Below are 21,597 nucleotides of genomic sequence, written 5' to 3'. Positions count from 1 at the left end.
AATTTAAATATTATAGACTGCACAATTTCATATATTATTTGTATAACAATATATTATACATGTATAATTTATTTTATAATTATTATCGACCTTGTATTAGATTTAAATTGTCTAAAAATATTTTTAAGAATACCTTTTAATTATTTTACACTAATTTATTGTTCAAAACTCAAATTCTCAAAAACAGTTCATCATTCTTTTGGGGAACATGTAATTTTCAGTGACGGCGTCAAGTTTACTACTAGGGAAGCAATCAAAAAAATTTTTTATTTTATTTATTAGTCAAACCATAAAAAATTAAGATTTATAAATAAGCGGAATTCGTCTTTGTTTTTGAGTAAAATGATCAAGTACTGAATTATAAAAGTTATTACTAGATTTTAAATTTTTCAATAATTTTTTTTCAATAGAAATCAAAGCTAGATTCGATAATCGATTTTGACTCATTCTGTTTCTACAATAAGATTTGATTATTTTTAAAGATGAAAACCCCCGTTCTGCACTTGCTGTTGTTGCAGCCAAAGTTAAAATGAATTTGCATAATTTAAAAAACTCTTTAAAACTTTTCATCAAATCGGTATTAATTAAAAATTCAAGTATTTCATAAGCATTTTTTCTCTTTCTAAATTCATCGTCACGAAACACTACCTTTAATTCGGTTTCCAGCTTGTGTAAGTCGAAAAATTGAGAATAAGTGTCATTTAAATTGTCTAAAAAATATTTTGGGAAATTTTGTTTAAATATTTGAAATTTACTAATATCTAACAATTCGACGAATTTGATATTTTTTAATGTATCAAACCGAAAATCAATTTCATTGATTATAGTATCTATTATTTTAATTATCAAATTTTTATAAAATTCTCTTGTATTAGGCAATCCGGATCTATTACGTTGTTTTATCTAAATTGTCTTCAATATTTTCCTTTACATTTAAATTTCTCCAAAAAACATCAAAGTTTTCTATGTTAGATTTAACTGAATTTCTGAAATCGTTAATTCTTTTAAGACAATATGATACATCGTTAATTTTAGTTTGAAGTATATCAAATAATAAATCAGATTCTGGAAAAACTTCTTGAAAAAAATATAACAAAATTAGAAAATTTGCATCATTTAATATATTTAAATAGCCACAAGATGTTATTAGAACATCATTATCCCAAACAATATCAGATTCTTCATCAATCATACTTTCAAAAAAAACGACTAGATCCTTCAAATAATTGAAAACTGTTTGAACCAGCCGACCATTGTATTCCCATCTTGTTGGGGCTATTCGTGGTAATCTTTTTTTAACATATTTATCAAATTCTGCTGTACGCTTAGATGATGTACTAAAAAAACTGGCTAAACCAGATAAAGTTGCAATAAAAAACCTTACATTCTTTAATTTTTCTGCAAGATTTTGATAATATAAGATTTAACTTGTGGGCAAAACAATGAATATAAAGTGCAGAAGGATTGACGTCTCTAATTTTTGCTTGCAATCCATGTGAATCACCTGACATAACAGCTGCGCCATCGTAACTTTGACCTATCAATTTTTTCATAATTTTCTTATCATTCAAAAATTTAATGACAAATTTTGATAAAGAATTAGCATCACGATGCATTGTAACATCAAAGAATTCAATAAATCTTTCATATAATGACCCGTTATTTAAAACATATCGAAGAACTACAGCCAGTTGGAATTTATTATTTATATCAATTGTTTCATCTAATATTATTGCTATAAACTCCGTTTCTTCCAATTCATCTAAAATTTTTTGGTGTAAGACATATGAAATGGAATTAATTAAATCATTTTGGATATCACTTGATAGTCCAATAAAAGTTGTACAATTTTCTAAATGATGTTTTAATAGCAAATTTTCTTCCGCGAGCAAAGAAATTAATTCAATATAATTTCCTCTATTTACTGAATTAAGTGATTCATCAATGCGAGCTGCTGAACTCCAAGAAAACATATAATTGATTAAAATTTTCAATATTTCTCTATTTGATTTAACTTTCGAATTTTGCTGTTCGATTGATATTTTGCGCATCGAATCTATCATATTTTCAATACGAATTTCGCCAAATGTTTTTAATTGAATTATCGACTGCAAATGAGCTGTTGATTCTTCATGTCGTTTAACTGCCTTTGAAAAATTATTCATATCCGAAAATCCTCTATCATTCCAAACATATTTTTCCTTTGAGAATAATAAGCATGACCAACAAAATAGACAATTAGAAAATTCACATCCAGTGAACCATTCATATTTATCATATTTATCGATAGAAAAATTACGAATGCAAGATTTTGTTTCTTTTTTTAAATTTCTTAAAATTGGCTTTGGTTTTCCTTTTTCAATAATTAATTTTTTGGTATCAAAATTTCTTGAGCTAAATGATAATATTAATAAATTTTCAATAATACAATTACAATTATTTTTTTAAAAAAAGTAAGAAAAAAAATTTAATATAAAAAATTTATTTTTCTTTTATAAAAGAATAAGCAATTTTTTATTTGCTTCCCCAATGCTTATTTTTTAATCGTAAAATTAAACAATATCATAACATGATTTTCTATTTATTTATTGAAAAAATAAGCAAAATTAGATTTGCTTCCCTCTTGTATATTTTTTTAACGTAATAAAAAAATTACACCAAAAAAATATCGTATGAATCATGATTTATTAGTATATTTATATTTATTATAGGAAAATAAGCAATAACATCATTTTTTAACATAGTAAATATAATAGTAAATTTTTTTACTTAGTAAAAATAATAGTAAATTTTTGAACGTAGTAAAAATAATAGTAAATTTTTTAACGTAAATTTTTTATCATAGTAAAATATTATAAATCTTTTTAACGTTATAAAAAATATATTAATTATTTTAAGGTAGTAATTTTTTTTTTAGCATAGTATAAAGATTATATCCTCTTTTATCTCTTAATAAATAGTTTAAATCTATTAATATAATTTTAAATTTATATAAAGCGTAATATAAAATGTATGATATAATAACGATCAATATAATAGTAAATTTCATTAATATGTCAATTTAAAAAATAATCACATTTGTTAGTATATCTTTTAAGGATAAATAATAATATATTTAAATAATATAAATTAATATATAGTAAATTAATATAATAAATTGAGCATATGATTTAAAAGAATTATGAGTTTTCATAGTTTGCCCTTCAGTTTTTCTTCTTCCATCTGAATATTCCTCTCTTATTCTTAATTGCTTTTCTCATCGTCGATTCTGTGATTAGGGTTTGGTTCTTTTGTTGACTTACATCTGAATATCCCTCTCTTGTTCTTAATTGCTCTTCTCATCGCCGATTCTATGATTAGGGGGTATCAGTCATTGAGAATATGAAGCTGAGGTAATTGGATTTTATTTAAGTTTATCTAAGAATTTTGTAAAAAAAAATTCAAGGGAAGCAATGCTTCCCTTGCTTCTATGGACGCTTCGTCCCTGGTAATTTTATATTATATCATTGCAAGCATTTTAATTTATAGAATGAATACCTAATATAACTTTGATACAGATATTTTTCACATAAACAATGGGTTGAAAGACAGCGAAATCTCGTCGAGCCCTAATTGGCAAACCTTATAAAATAAAATATATTATTTTTAATATATAAAAAAACACTTATTTCGATCTTTTTTATTTGTTTTATAGTAGATTTAAATTTCGAAAACCAATATCTAAAACTCTTTTTTAAATTAAAATTTTTCTTTTGATATTTTTTCGGAAACAATATACGGGGGAAGAGTAAATCCATCCATAGGGCTGTTGCAAGAATTAAAAATTTTACTTTCATAAAAGTTTGTGTAAAAAGAATGTGAATTTTTTAAATTTATAACTTGTCACATCCTAAATTTTAAGGTGTGCTAATGGCTTGAAAATACCTTTCAGCCAAAACAGACTTTAGTCTTCACTCTTTTTGAGTAACTTACAAGTATTTTTAAGCTTATTTTATTTGGATAGATTGATATGATTTTCACTTTTTTTAAAAAAGAGGTTTTTCTTTTATATAAGAAGGTTTAGGAATTACAGAAAACCCACATGGTGTCCAACATAAATAGGAATTATATAGGCGCATACAAAATTTATATATTTTTAGTTAAAATAAATTTCACTAAAGCTATATACTTTAGGGGAAGCGGGCTCAATATACCACATACCTTACCCTTGTTCGGTACAGAATTCTATAGTTCTTTTAAAGATTTCTATGTAGTTTTGATTTAGTATAAAAATATATTAAGGGATTCAATAAAGAGAAAGTTGAGATTTCTTTACTCTGATATCTTCGATTAGGAATCACAAGAATTTATGAAATTTATAGGTAATGGTATTAAAAAAAATCGGGTAGTGGGGATAATATTCGATTTAAAAGGTAGGTCGTGAATATTTTATTCCTAATTCAAAATTTTTAGACTTTTTAGAATTCAAAAATAGTACAAATAGTTTTTGTAGACCAGAGATCTTCAAGGCCCGCCTCAGTTAATATTTTTAAAAATGAACATATTTCGATCAATAATGACAGCAATTTGACAAGTTTGCTGTTATTTTTCGATTCTAAACTTACTTAACAATTAAATGTCAAAGAAACCTCTCATTTTTTAAAAATTTTTAGGGTTTCCACATGTATCTACACTGTCCCAGTTCTATGCAATTTTTATAAATTATAAAATATTGTTGATTGTTGATTGGTCGGGAATAAAATAATAAATAATATGATTATTGAGATAAAATAGATGATTTTTCGAGGATGCAAGTTTTTGAATCATTATTAAATTATGGTATTACGAAATTAAATTTTATTTGTATGTTTTATAAAAAATATTTGATATTTAATTTTAAAGATTTGAAAATTGAATAATAAAAGTACTAAATTTAAAGTGTAGCGAGAACTTATGTAAGATAACAAAGAAGGAGTAAGATATACACTACATCCCAATATAAAAAAAAAGCTCTAACTAATAATCATTAGGGTTTATTAATAAGATAATTTTATTTATATATTAAACGCTCTCTTTTGGATGTATATTTATTAATTTTTAAAATTGAAAAATAAAATTTGAGTTGTAATAGGCAAGTAAATATATTTTTTTTCCCACTGATATTAAATAAAAATAAATTTTTTATAATTAACAGATATTTAATTTTTTATTTTTTATTTAATAAAAAATTGATTAAAATATATTTAAAAAAATGTTTCTGAAAATTATTTTTAAAATAAATTATATATCCTTAACATCTAGGAAATAATATAAAAACAGACTTGAGCAACTTTGAAAATACTTGCATTTCAAGACAACACAAAATCAATTTTTCATAATAAAGGATATAACAATACTAAAGCCTTAAAATATACTTAAATGCCAAAATTCTATAAATTATATATAAAATTGAAATCTTATAAATTTGGTTATTTTGAAATTTACATGGGAATAATGGATATTCTATCAACCTATTCATGGGTAGATGGCGTTATTCAACTAGATTAAAAATCTACATAGTAATTTTAATATTTTGCATACTTAAATAGAGAAAATAGGAATAGTCTCTAATACTCTAAGAAGCAGTTAAAAGTTTGTGGGTCAATTTAAGTCATAGTGAAAAAATTAATATAAACTTGGATATTGCAACTTTGAAAATACTTGCATTTCAAGACAACACAAAATCAATTTTTCATAATAAAGGATATAACAATACTAATGCCTTAAAATATACTTAAATGCCAAAATTCTATAAATAATATATAAAATTGAAATCTTATAAATTTGGTTATTTTGAAATTTACATGGGAATAATGGATATTCTATCAACCTATTCATGGGTAGATGGCGTTATTCAACTAGATTAAAAATCTACATAGTAATTTTAATATTTTGCATACTAAAATAGAGAAAATAGGAATAGTCTCTAATACTCTAAGAAGCAGTTAAAAGTTTGTGGGTCAATTTAAGTCATAGTGAAAAAATTAATATAAACTTGGATATTAAACAAATATTTTGATAATTTAGTAATTATAAAATGGATTGATACCTTAGTACAACGCAGATACTAAATAATACCACAAGGAAAAAAAATATGGAAATGGAAATTCGATTTCTTCATCTATGATCTCTAAATCCATAATATCCAAAACTATCAAGATTTTCCAAAAATTTATTTTATTTTGTTTGAAACCGGTTTAAACTTGCTCAAACCGATTTAATTTCATTATAAAGGTTCTTTTTACTCCTTTAAAAAATAATTATATCGGTTCACGTTAGTTTACTGAAACAAAGATAAGTACCATAGTCTCAGGTTGTATTATTACATTTTGATTAAAAAATTATTTATTTCATATTTTGATTTACATAATTAAATCTTTAAACAAAATGATGTTTTTAGTAATCTGAAATAAAGCTCAAACACTTTATTTGGGTGGCAAATATTTAGAGATTAACTTGATCCAACAGTTTGTAAATAACCTAGTTGGTCAGGCTCGATCTACCTTCACCCATTGGAAAAAGGTGGGGGGGGGGGGGGGTCAGGCTAATTTTTTTTTTTGGGGGGGGGAGAGTTAAAAATTTTTTTAAAAGATAAAACTAATATTTAAGTTAATTGAACACAGAATTGAAATTTACGATTTTACTTGAAAAATAATACATTGATCAAATATGTTTATAAATTAGATAGAAGATAAGAATTGACTATAGCTGGAAAGAAATAAGTTGATTTAAGGATTTAAAAAAAATTATATAATAACGTTGATATAGTTTAATTATGCTTGTATAATACTTGTTAGGGATTCAATTATAAAATATAAGTAATTTAGAAGATATTTATAACTATATTACAATTGGTATTATGCTAATAATTTAGCTGAATAAAACTATAAAAATAACGCATTAACGGTATAATTTTGGTTAAGATGTATTTTAAAATACTTTGAAAATATTTCCAAAATTAATCGGTAATGTTTTTCCTCTAATACCAAGTTACTCTTTCTTATATCACTATTCCAACGTTTTTTTAAATTTAATAATGCTCTCTAATGTGAAAAGTTGACTCGTAACTTGATTTGGATCTAAACTAATACAGAATATCTGGAAAACATTTGCAAATGCATTTTTGTATGGTTATATAAATTTGACAAAATCTGAACACAATCTTTATAACTTTCTTAAATTTTAATAAATATTTTTTTAACAATTTCAATTACTAATACCTCAGTAATATTGTTAAAGGTTTTATTTTTTTATGTCTATAAAGTTAAAATGGCCATCTTGATTTAAATTTTTTTAAATTTGCTAATTAATTTCTATAAAAAAATTGGAATCTTTTAGTCTTACAATACTCTTCTTCTATATATTCTGCAATTATAATGTTTCTCAAAGTCTCTTTATACGTGACCTTTCTAAAACCCGTTTTGGTATAGATTTGATTCGCCACGTTTAAGTTATAGATCTTACGAGAAAGGTAAAAATTGGCATCAGCATCAATTAGTTATTCAACCTATATGTGTTTATAAAACTTCAAAGAAAATCTTCTTCCATTATTAGTAACAGTCTTTCTGAGTGATGTTGGTATGTTATCAAGCCCGATTTTGGTTGATTTTTAAATTATGATTTTACCCAAAATAATATTACGTAAGCCTCGTCATTTGTAGATATCTAAATCTTTCTGCCATCTATGCGAAATCTCCAGATTTATATAATATTATTTTGGTTATAATTTTAATCGGGCAATTCAAATCAACTCGAATCAAGCTTTTTAGCATCCCTAGATGTTGGCCTATTTGATGATACCTGATTTTAATCAGTTGTAAAATATTTGCAATAAGAATAAATTAAAAATCTAACCTATTCATTTTGTTTTTGCAAGCTCAAGCTCATTTTCCATATTCTGTATCTTGGCATCATGATAATTTCAATTCTTCCACCAAATTGACTACATTTACATTTTCTCCTTCTTCATAACAATGATGGATTGGTCCTAATAGCTATTCCAGCAGAAATGAATAAATAGTTTTTTTTTAAACGGATATTAGTTGAACAATAGTTATTTACATTTTTATTTAAAAAAATTTATCAAAAAAATATAAAAAATATCAGAAACCAAATTTTAAAAAATTATGGGGGTCAGTTGCAAATTTTTTTTTTTTTGGGGGGGGGGGGGTTAAAATTTTGCCCACTCCTAATAGTAATGAAGAAATATATTTTAATATACTATTTATTATGAATTATTATATTCGTCAATTAGATATGGTTTTATGAATTATTATATTCGTCAATTAGATATGGTTATATGATTATATATATATATATTTATGATTAATATAATATTGGGTGAAGTTAACTAACTAACAGCGAGAGAAACTATTATAATGTATATCCGGACATATATAATATTTTATATCACGAATGATCATGGTTATATAAATAAATGAATGAATTATGAATTCTCCTATGTTATCTGATATGTTAAATTATCTCAAATATTATAGTCAGCCAGGCGCGTAAGCAGTGAAGGAGGGGGGGGGGTACAAAAAATGCAGATGTCGGATATTATTTTTCAAAAATACATTGTTAATATTAATTTATATTTTACAATATTGATTCCTATCTCTTTTTTTTAAACATATATTTAATTAATCATATTCATTTACTAAGTTATTTTATCAATTAATTTCGATTTCTGGTTTTTCTTGGCGTAATATTTATCTATTGTTTTCAAATTTCTAGTGGCGTAATATTTATCTATCATTTTCAAATTTCTAGTCAAATAATAATTATGGACATAAGGAATTTTTTTAAACATATTGATGATGATAAATCCTAGTCATCTTAAAAGTAAATAAGTACAAATAATTTTTTAACATAATTAGCCTAAAAGAAAGACATACACTTCTTAAAAAGGTAATACCTATGATAAATATTTTATTTAATAATAGATTTATATTCCACCCCAATATCCACGTGCTAATCGAAAGTTAAACTTTCAAAATAACTATTTTACTAGATGGTTATGGCTAGCATACTTTATCCTAGACTTTGGAGCTTATTGCAAGTTATGTGTCCTGTTTGGCCCAGTAATTGATGGAGGAAATTTAGTTAAGCTTAACAGTCTTGCTAAGACTCCATTCAACATAGGCGATTTTCTTAGAAGGAGGAGATAAATTTCTGGGGGCTTCGCCACCAGACCCCATTTGGGGCAAGCCTTCGGTCTGTTTTTACCCGGCCTTCGGCCGGGTTACTAGTCTATATATAGTTATAAAAAAAAATAAGCCTGGAACAAATATGAAATATATTTTTATTCGTTTATATGAAATATATTTTTATTAGTTTATATAAAATATAATAAATTACTTGTATATACATTAATATAAAAGCATGGTAATAATGTATTCCAAATAAAAAAAAATTTATTTATAAAAAGTAAGTAGACATAATTTATATTCCTCTATTATATAGAATTATTTACAAAATATTAGGTAAAATTCACTTTTACAGACATATTTGACAATTAGAGAATGTATTACAGTTAATATTTTAACAAATTTTACTAATCAATGCTCTTGATAATAAATATAGCTACAATTTGCATTCAATATTTAACGCCATCTAATTTTAAATAAAAAATGATATTAAAAATTAATCTTCATATTATTTATTGCACAATGTCTTTAAAAGATTTCTGATGTCCTTATCAATATTTTATAGTTTTCTGTAAAATATATAATTCGCTATATTGGTAAAAATTATTTGATTGTCATATGATAATTGATAAAATTAGATATAATGTAAATCTACAACATATAATATTCCACTGTTTATTGTGCTTTAATATTTTTATTTAATTTATGATTTAATTTTATCAATAGTTTTACAATTATATTTTACTTTTATTAAGATAAATAAATTAAAATTACTGGCTACGCCTATGCCATTCAAGAAATACAAATGCTGGAGAAATCTTTGACAATCATCAAAAAAACAAATTATTTCAAAAGCTGTGAACTGATAATTTCTTCAAATTAATTTAAAGTAGAGCAAAGTTAGACCCGGCCCATACCCGGCCCGAACGGGCTTCGGGCCGGGCTTGGGCCTAATTCTATTTAAAATAATCGGGTTCGGGCCGGGCAGGGCCTAATTTTTTAAAAAATATCGGGCCGGGTCGGGTCGGACCTTGGAAATTGTTTTAAATATATCTAAATTTATCAATTTTATATTGAATTTTTTATGTAAATAAAAATATTTGATTTTATTTATTGAAACTAAACGACATATAATATATGTTTTTTATTTTGAGTAATTATAAAGATTAATTTCTATATTTAAATAATTCAGGCTGGGTCGGTAAATTTGTTTAAAAAAAATTTCGGGTTCGGGCCGGGCCGGAAAAACTTTTTAAAAAATTTAGGATTCGGGCCGGGCCGGCAAAACTTTTTTAAAAAAAATTTCGGGCCGGGTTTGAAAAATTAGGCCCCGATGCAGATCACTAATTCAAAGTGGGAATATGATTCCCAATTCATTACATATTGACAAAAATAGGATCAAAATAGCAAATGAAAATAGATGCTAGATCAAACAAACTATTGTGGCTATTCTATATTGAGGATTGCAGGGCCCCTAGCATTATGTGGCCATTTGGATTCAGGACACTTGAATTTCATTAATAATAATAATGAAGGTAATTTTAGGGGTCTTGTAAAATTTAAAGCATTAGTGAATTTTGCATTAATGAAATACCCAAGCGACAATATATTTTAAACAAAAATTTTTACTGAAACTCCTTGTCCAACAAGAAAAAAGAAATAGCAACTTGTCCAATGAGATGGAGTCTTCGCTATCAAGTAGTAACAGCTTTTATAGAGTTAGAATCGCCGATTATTAATGCTCTTATAGAAATATCACAATAGCTTGAAAGCGATATTTCCTCAGAAGCAAGCAAATTAATGAATTCAATACTTATACCAAATTTTTTTTCTCATTAGAATGTATTAATAAATTATTTAATTAATCTATTTTTTGTAATACTTTTCAAAAACATGAGATTGACTTGATTGAGACGATGAGAATAGCAAATAGCATTACTCAAGGAAATTAGGCTAATGTTGATGAAGAATTTCCTATTTTATATGTTACTGTTAAGTCAAAAGCAGAGCTATACGAATTTAATATTTGTCTCCCTCGACTTGCAGTAAGGCAAGCTCATCGTAAAAAAATAGTGTCAGTAGAAGAGTATTATAAAATAAATGTCTTTATCCTTTCTTAGATACATTTATAACCCAAATAAATGAACGGTTTTTAATTAATCAGACATCACTAACTAATTTGCAGATGCTACTTCCATAAACCAACCTTTTTCAGATGGTGATAGGATTTAGCAGATTTTTATCATGAGTATCTTATGCCTTATTAGCTGATTGCCAACTATGGTATAAAAGGTTAATTATGGTTGATATAGTCCCAAAAAATTCTATGGATGCTTTGCATAATTTCAAACATCTTTTAGATTATTTTGCTAATGTATTAAAATTATTATATATAATAGCAACTCTTCCAATTAATACGGCAACTAATGAGAGAATAGAAGTACAACTTCTGAAAGTGGATCGAATGGTTTGACCCTTTTGAATATTCGTAGACATTTGACGCCAAGCACGGATGAGAAAATTAGCTCAATCCCAACGAAGATTGGATTTTACATTATAATATAAAATAGCTTCTTAATAATATTATTTGTGCACATTTTTTTTAATGTGTTATATATTTTTTCATCAATACTTTATAAGATATTACATACAAAATACAATTATTCCTAAGAAACTTGTGTATTAATTTATATTTCCAACATTTAAATTTTTTATACTTTATATATATATTTTTTAAAAAAATTTTAATTTCTATTTTGGGTCATCTATTTTATAGTGATTCATATGCTGGTTATCACTTAATATTTTTATAATTCACATTTATTTTATAGTTTTTTATATGCCGCATCCGTTTAATATTTTTTAATTTACATTTATTTTATAGTTTTATATATGCCAGTTTATATATTTAAGTTTTTAGAATTCACATTAATTTAAAATTGTATATTAGAAATAGTTATTAGTCTTAATAAATTTATGCTCCATATTTTTAAATAACAATAATTTTATCTTAAGAAAATTTAATAATCGCCCCCCCCCCATAAAAATTCCTGCGTACGTGCCTATAGTCAGCACATCACTCTGACATTCTTTGAACACTACATATCTTTTAACACCATTGAAATAAATGGGAATCTGGTCTAAGATCCCTAAAACATTTCTTAATTCTTTTCGATTGGCATAATTGAACAATGATTAGATTTAATTGATGACAATAGCACCAACTGTAATCTGCCTTTGAGATATCAGCTCTAATCCCCAAGCCTGCATCCTATCTTCCACTCAGGTTTGAAGTATCATCATCATAACTTTGCTCAACTAAGAATTTGAGGGGTAAATTTATGTAAGTTTTCATTTAATATCAAGACCAGTCATGTTATCAATCAAACCGTTGAACAATATAAGGTACTACTTCGGAAATAGATTGAATGGGTGTTAGTCCATCGTATAATCTGCATTTTTTGGTCTGGCGATTGGGATGGATACGTAACTTTTCAAATTTATAGTATATAGACTAAATATTCAAACATGAATATATCACAATCCCTTAACCCTAAATAAAGTCCAGACCCCCTATATTCCTTGACCATTGCAAGAGAACATTTTTTAATAGAAATATAGAAAAATTCTTTTTTATTATCTAATCTCACGTTTTTCAAAAAAAAACCAAAATTTCCCTTGTATAATCGAATCCCACGTTTTTCAAACAGAAATCGAATTACTATTCTATTTTAAAATCTAATCTACTGTTTTTCCAGAAAAAAACAAAATTTTATTCCTTGATACAATCTAAGCGCATGTATTTCAAGAAAAACCAAAGTATATATTTTTTCTATTTACCCCCTATGCGGCTCACAAACGATTGTTCAAGGATAGCTGAAATATATAACTCATTTACTCACCCTTTTTAAGAAACACACCCATTGTTGAAAATAAGAGAATTATATATCTCAAGCTCACATTCTTTTCTTTGTCCACAATTCTTTATCACTTTTTTTAAACATCAATTTTTTTTTCGAAATTTTTATGAATTATTATATTCTTTAGTATGACATTATTAGCATCATTCAAAAAAATTATTTCTTCTTTATAATTTATCTACAGGTTCGATGGTAATTTACTTTTCTCTTGTATCTACTTTCAAGGCTCTTATTAATTTATTATCAGGGTTGACATGTCGATCAATTGACCGGAGGAATATTTGACTGGTCAAATACGGTTAAATACTGTCAAATACTCTAAAGTATTATTGGCGAATAATTATTTTGATATAATTAACTAGTACGAATTAAAAACATGTTTATCAATCTTATTAGGTTACAATTTATATAAAAATATATTTGTATCATGAAGGAATCGTTTTAATTATAATTTTATATTATTTAAAAATTTCATATTAAAATATAATTTAGCTAAGTCATGGTATATTTTTACTTACGTGATTTTTAGCGCTTTTGCCCTCTGACGTTGAAGGTTCAACAGAGCTAAGCTAGATATTCTTTATTTCCATCTATTTGGAACTAAATTAATTTGGGTGAGAAAGTAAAACATGAGGAGCCCTCTACACGTTTGTGAGCAAGCCACAATTAATGTTGCTTAAACGTTTCTAGACTTAAGTGTTGTTAAACGGCTCGTTTTGAGTCGATTTTTAAAACGGCTAACTCAATATTTTGGCCAGAAAAATATTGCCTAAGCCTCGAGATTTTGTTAATATATGTCTAGACCTTTGTTCCTTCTATAAGCAAAATATTCAGGTTTGCGTTGTATTTTTCGATGAAATATAGAGTTAGCCGTTTTTAAAAATCGGCTCAAAATGAGCGGTTTAACAATACTACTAGACTTAATAAAAAAGAACGAGGCAAAAAAAGAGCCTCAAAAACTATAGTATAAATTAATTTCCTTAGGGGTCGGGGTAAGAGGGGTGGATAAATAGAGAATTTTAATTTTTTAATGAATTTAAATTTTATTTAATATTTCGCCCAGTATAAATTATAATAATTCTCATTTATTTTACTTCCACTTGCTACATTTGAATATAAAAATTAATTATCCTATTATTTGTTCTGGTCATGTAAAAAGTTATATATTTTATTATATTGTATAAAATATTAAGCCAAATTATTGATATAATTAAGATTGATTAACTTTACAATAATCAAAATCTTTTTTAGTTAAATTTTAATATATTAAAAATTATGGTCAAACTAAAACATCAAGTTTGGAATCATTTTCAAGATGTACCCTATGGTAAATCAGTTAGAACGTTATAGATGTTTTGCAAGATGTCCTATATTAATCAGCTGTATTATGTGCCCTGTCATAATTTAAGAAAAATTTTACACAAATTCCAATATATCAACTTCAACAAAAAATCATACAAATATAATTTGTAATACTTCTAGCTCTGATAAAAAATTGGGTGAAATTAGGATGAATAATTATCAAATTGACAATTTTGTCTTATGACGCAGGAGAATTTGATTCCATTATCTCTGATCAATCTAAAAGTAAGGCGATTAAATGTAAATCTCAAACTTTTATAAACGATTTCATAGATAGAATGAATCCAAAAGAAAAAAATGAGCTCTATCAATTGTTTGCAAAAACTGTTAAGCAATTTACCTTTCGACATCAAATCTCTACATCCAAGAATTTTTTAAAAAAAAACTTCCTATTTACACTTTACCTAGGCGAAGGCAGCTAGCTGAAAGGAGATATGGAGGCGAGAGCTGCAGATTTAATAGATAAAGCTCCAGAGCATCATCAAAAACAAGAGTATTATTAATTTTATGGTGATGACGCCTGTTCCGGTATTCTTCAAATTTATAAATACTGAGGAAAATCGCCAAAGGCAAATTATATTGCCCAGGAATTTAAAAATGTAATTGATGAATTGAATCCGATAAAAGTATATTTTATAGTTACCGATGATGCTGCTAACATAAAAGCACCATGGAGAATTCTAAAATTTGAATCTATTTATAATTATATACAATGTTATGGTTGTGCAGCACATACATTGCAGTTATTTTTCCACGATTTTGAACGATTGAACGCCTTCAGTTATCATATATCAGTAATTTAAAAAAAAATTAAATTTTTCAAGAATAAACACAAGTTAGCTGCAGTATTATTCCGGTAATAAGAATCAACATGGTATTCCATCTACATTAAGTACAATTAGCCAAACAAGATGGGCATTGTCAATAAAATCTATGGAAGAAATACAAATATGTAAGAAAGCTCTAAAAGCATCAGTTGTTGAATGTGATATTTGTCCCATAAAAATTACCGATAATATATTAAATGAAGTAATATTTTGGACAAAAAATTTAAAATTTTTAACTCTACTCCAATCTTTGGCTACCTCATTCTTGAAAATGCAAGAGAATTGATCCATGTAAAAAAACGAGATGCTTAATTTGGAAAAACACATAATTAATCATGCCATGATTCTATTTTCTCCATCTAAAAGTAAAAAAATTAAATTTATGTTTGAAAAGTGAAAATGCTGCTTATTTATTGGTCTCCCAATATCAAGGGGAGCATCTTATTAGTACTGAATTTGATGAAATATGTGATATAATCTAAGAATTAGGTATTTTACAAGGTGGTGATAATCAAAATATTTTAAGTGATATAATAAATTTCAGAAGTAAAAGCGGCAGAATTAATATCCAAAATATATGGAAAGTAGTAACTTCCATAAGAAATAATCATTTTTTGGCTTCAAGTTGGTGGAATAGGCTACGCTCACCTTGCCCATTTAAGAGAAGTGGCTAATATTTTACTAACATATCCTAGTTCGACTTCTTCTTCAGAGAAATTGGTCGGTTTGGGTAATATTCAAATGAAAAACAGAAATCGATTCTACAGAAGGAAAATTGGTAAGAATATCTTATGACTTAAGATTGATTAAAAATATTAAAGTAAATAATATTATTGAAAATTAATCGGAACAAGATTCTGCCACGGAGGGCGAAACATTTACTATGGAATGACTGAATCGTATTTGACCGGTCTAATGAACAACCTTGAATAGAGATAATAGAATTTTTGGGATCAGTGTTTAAAGTTAAAAAAATGTAAAAAAATAAACTTTAAATTTTTCTGAGATAAAATATTAATATACAAGAAATAAATATTTAAATTAATTTTAACTTTTTGCTATTATTTAGAATGGGATATAACCATTTGAAATAGAATTTTGCAATTCCCAATTCATGAAGCCCTTTTATATAGGGAGGGGAGGGATTTCTCCCCTCACCCACTGGCTATGTTCAGATTATCTGCGCTAATTTATTTTAATCTATACCTCAAAAATATGAAGAAAATTGAAATCATAATGGGGAATATAGTCAGCCTAATATTTTATTAAAATAGCTGGCTACAAAACCATCCAACTAATAAAATTCGGATGACTTGGCTTATGATAACCATTGCTTCTTGCCTTAGTTTCTTTTATCATTATTGAAAATCAGAAATCTCATCCTTAAATTAATTACACCTTTTGAGTATAGTGTTGTTAAAATGTCCAATTTAGGTCGATTTTTAAAAAAGGCCGAATCAGATTATAACTCAAATAAATTGTGTGAGCCTGGTGGTTTGGTTCATATATATGATAGAAAGATTTGGGTTTCTACTTGCCAAATCATGAGGCTTAAACAGTATTATTTTGGCTAAAATCTTAATTGGGCGGAAATTAAAATCAACCTAAATAGGGCTTTTTAACCAGGGATTCGAACCGAACCCGAACCCGGAGAAGTGAACCCGGGTTTTTAGAAAAAAACTCTGAACCCGAACCGAACCTGAACCCCATTTATAAAATTTCCAAAACCCCGAACCGAACCCAAGAATTTTATTTGAACCCGGGTTCCAATCGGGTTCAGATTATTTAAAATCATATATTAATATATGTAAATACAAATATTATATTTTCAAATTTCCAATTAAATGAAGTCTTAATAAATTTTAAACAACTTAATTCATTTATGCCATTTTTAAATTTATTCTCGATTCCTATTGGAGTGTTAAAAAATTTTAAACAATTGAATTAATTTACGCCATTTATTTTTAAATTTTTATCTTATTATTCTTAAAGATTATTAATTAGAAGAAAATGGTTAACAAATCAAAGTAAAAATTATTATATTGTTAATTTAAAAAATTCTAAACATCTAACTTAAAAATTGTTAAATGTAGGGCAGTTTTTGTGAACTTATTAAAATGATTTTAAAATTTATATATGCTAATCATTTATTTTTGGTTCAGTTTAATTTTTACAAGATATTAATGAAGTGCATATTATAAATGAAATTAAATTTATAAATATCTCTTTTTTAATTCTGAAATCATTGCTATTTAAAAAAATTGTTCTCTTTTTATAGATTTAAGATTAAAGATAAAGTCATATTTGATAAGCATTTTACCCTTAATACAATAGAAAAAAAAAATCAATATGTTCATATTGCAAAGTAAAAATGTCTGGTAATCACTTGTCAAATTTAGAAAGACACCTGGAAAGAAATCACAACAATGAATATTTAAATTATTTAAATGAAAAAACCAAATATCAGGAATTGTTAATGGCAAAAAAACCTAAAATTAATATAGAAACCTTTTTTCCAAAAAAGCATATAAGTATAAATATATCATCTAATGATTTGATGAGTTCTATACTAGAACTTGTTACTGTAAATGGCCGGCCTTTATCAATTATTGAAGATTCGGGATTTCAAAGAATTATAAATCCACTCCTATCTGGGCTCAATTTAGTTATAAACAAAGAAAATTTATCCAGAACTATTAATAAAACAGCCCAATCAATTAGAGACAAAATATCGAGAGAGGTAGAAGGAAAATTAATAAGTTTAAAAGTTGATGCAGTTCAACGACTAGATAGGTCAATTCTTGGTGTAAATATTCAATTTATATCAAAGTCCATTATAAATTTGAGGACTCTTGGAATTGTAGAGCTGAAGGAGAGATGTACAGGAGAATATATAAAAGAGAATATATTAAAAAACTTTACTAAAATTTAAAATTAATATTCAACAAATATACACAATTACTTCTGATAATGGTTGTAATTTTTTAAGAGCTATAAAGCTCCTGCAACCTGAAACTGATTATGATATAAGGAGTGAATCAGCAGATGAGGAAAATATGGATGTAAATGTATATAAATATGATATTGATGATATACAAAATACTTTTTTATCAACTATTATATCCTATCCGATTTATAGTGTACGGTGTGCACACACTTCAGCTGGCACTTCAAGATGCTATAAAATTATCACCTATTGTGGAAACCATTGCAAAAGCTAGGAGCCTAAATTTAAAATTAAGACATCCCACTTACCAAAAGTTATTAAAAAATATGAAACTCCCTAAGCCTGTGTTAGATTGCCACAGATGGCATTCAACCCATGATATGTTAGAAAGGCTGATTTTACTAAAACCCAATATGGAAGATTTTTTTACAGAGCAATCTGATTATTTATTGACTGAAGATTGGAAAGAGATAATAACGATTGTTGAAATTTTAAAACCGCTAAAAATCGCAACCAAACAATTCCAATCTGAACAGTTAACACACTGACAGATTTTTATGCAGCATGGTTAAGATGCTGCATCGAACTGGAAAAAAATCCAAACCATTTTGCTCAATTACTATATTCTTGTCTTAAGAACAGAGAAGAAAGGTTTATAAAGAACGAAATTCTCTTAGCTGCCATATACCTGGACCCAAGATACAAGGTTAATTAAAAGCTTAGTAAATTAATTATTTTAGATTTATATTAAAATTGTTATTTTATGAAATATTTAAATATAAACAATATAAATCCTTAAATATTACAGGTATTACTTAGTGATGATGATAAGATTTGTGCGAAAAAACATCTTGTCAATTTATGGAGACGAATTAAAAGCTTAACAACGCCGATTTTATCTGATGATATTAGTTCCGATGAAGTTATTGAACAAGAAGATGATTTAGAGAAATTGATACAACTTAAAGAAAGGCAGGAGAAAATATTTAAAAGAGGGCCAACGATTGCTGAGAAAAATATTGGAACAATAATTACTGGATTTAGCGATTATAAAAGATTAGATAAGAAGGAAAATATTTTGCATTTTTGGGAGTCTGCTAAGCTGGAACACCCTGAAAATTATATATTTTATCTAAAATCTTATTTGCTGTTCCTGCAACCCAAGTTAATTTTTCATATTTTCACATATAAATACATTTAACATAGGTTAGCGTTGAAAGATCTTTTTCACATTTGAAATTCATTCTTTCACCACATAGATCGAGGATGAGTGAACAACTCTTGGAAGATATTATGCTAATACGTCTAAATAAAATTTTTAAAATTGATACATGACTATAGCTTTGTATTTTTAACTATATTTGCCTATAAATAAAATAAAAAATTTATTTTTTATATCAAATTTATGTCTAGTTTTTTATTATGATTTAAATATAGAATTTTTTTTATCAACTCAAAAATTCTTGAACCCGAACCGAACCCGAACCAAACCCGGGTTCAAAAATATTTCCCTGAACCGAACCCGAACCGAACCCACCTTTTTTTTTATACCCCGAACCGAACCCGAACCGAACCTTGGCAAAAATTTTGTCGGGTTCGCATCCCTGTTTTTAACTATATATTACTTTTGATGACACCATGTTAAACAATGTTTTGTTAAGCTGGTTTACTAACACATACTTTGGCGGAAAATTTAGCCACTCTCTAATCTACATAAAGATTGAGATGCTGTAATCATGTCACGTTCTATCGATTATCAACTTTCTGTAATGACACAGCAGTGTACTAAACTTCGTTCATCGGTAAAATCAGTTCCATGAATCTTAGCATGATAAATATTTTATATATAAGGAATTTAGATATGCCACCTTACATCTGTAAAAGAAGTGGGGTAATGATTGATTCTATAACTAGAAATCCACTCCATTATCTCGTGAACAGATACAAATATGAAAGGAACGAAGAATTAATAAAATAATTCAAGATTTATTATCAAAGCCGATGTTACTTCACATCTCGAATCACGAGATATCCATTATTAATAATTCGCGGCCTGATAGACATAGGTTAATTCCCTAGAAAATAGGGAACACATGTATTGGGACTTTACCTTTATAGACATTTTCGCCCCATTAAATAATAATAATAACTAGTGTTGTTAAACGACTCTTTTTGAGCCGATTTTTAAAAACGGCTAACTCAATATTTTAGGCAGAAAAATATTACCTAAGCCATGAGATTTTGCCAATAGATATCTTCAGGCTTGCGTAATATTATTCTGGATGAAATATTGAGTTAACAGTTTTTAAAAATTGGCTCAAAACGAGCCATTTAACAACACTAATTATAACCATTAGATATGGCAAAAAAATATACACACTTGGTCGCAGTGGCGTAGCTAGGAATTTTCCTTAGAGGGGGTCCATACATATAAAAGCCTGGGGGCGAAGCCCCCAGACCCCTTTAACGGGCCTTCGGCCCTTTTGCCCGGCCCTCGGCCGGGTTTATTTTATAACCATATCTTCGATAATATATATTACATATATTTTTTAAATGCATCAATAATATGTTATTATAATTTAGTAGATTATTATCATTGACTTTATAATAATACTATACAGAATATTTTCAATAGTAAAATAATATCCTTTTACAAACATCAAAACCAGAAAAATATAAATATTAATGGTATTTATTTGATATAAAGTCACTTTTAAGTCTTTTTGAACGTATAATCTAAAAATAATTTTTGCTCTGGGAGGGGTCCAAACCCGAAAACCACCCCCGTAGCTACGCCACTGCTTGGTCGACAACGATATATTTATGCCGATTGTAGTATCAATAAACTGCTCATTTGAAAAAGAGGTGAAATCCTTAATTATAATTGGCTTTGGCCAAAAGAACCATAAAACAACAATCTTGAGTGACCTTTTGTTCAAACAAAAAATCAGATTTAAAATTTTAGGTAACAATTTAAAATTATTTAACAATTCATGGCCGTCATTGGAGAAAGATGACAATTTACAACCTCTTTTTTTAAAAAAAATTTTTTATGATATAACTCAAAATAATTATTTAAATTAGTAAATAATGAACCTTGCCTAAATAATTATAAATATTCATAAGACAAAATTTAAAATCACAAAAATTACCAATATCAATTTAAAATCTTAACTTGAGGATAATTTTAAATATTCCTAAAATAAAATAAATCTAAATATTTTATAGACATTCAATACAAATAAAAATTTTTTTAAAATATTGCACATATTATAAAAAATAAATATTAAAAACTTTTTACTTGTTAAATCTGTCGATGATGGTTTATTTTAACAGCTCGAAGTAGATATATCCATCATTATTATAATAATAAT

This window comes from Gordionus sp. m RMFG-2023, chromosome 3 (assembly GCF_954871325.1).
Source record: "Gordionus sp. m RMFG-2023 chromosome 3, tfGorSpeb1-WG-v2, whole genome shotgun sequence".
NCBI classification, from domain to species: domain Eukaryota; kingdom Metazoa; phylum Nematomorpha; class Gordioida; order Chordodea; family Parachordodidae; genus Gordionus; species Gordionus sp. m RMFG-2023.
This window is presented reverse-complemented; position numbering follows the sequence as displayed.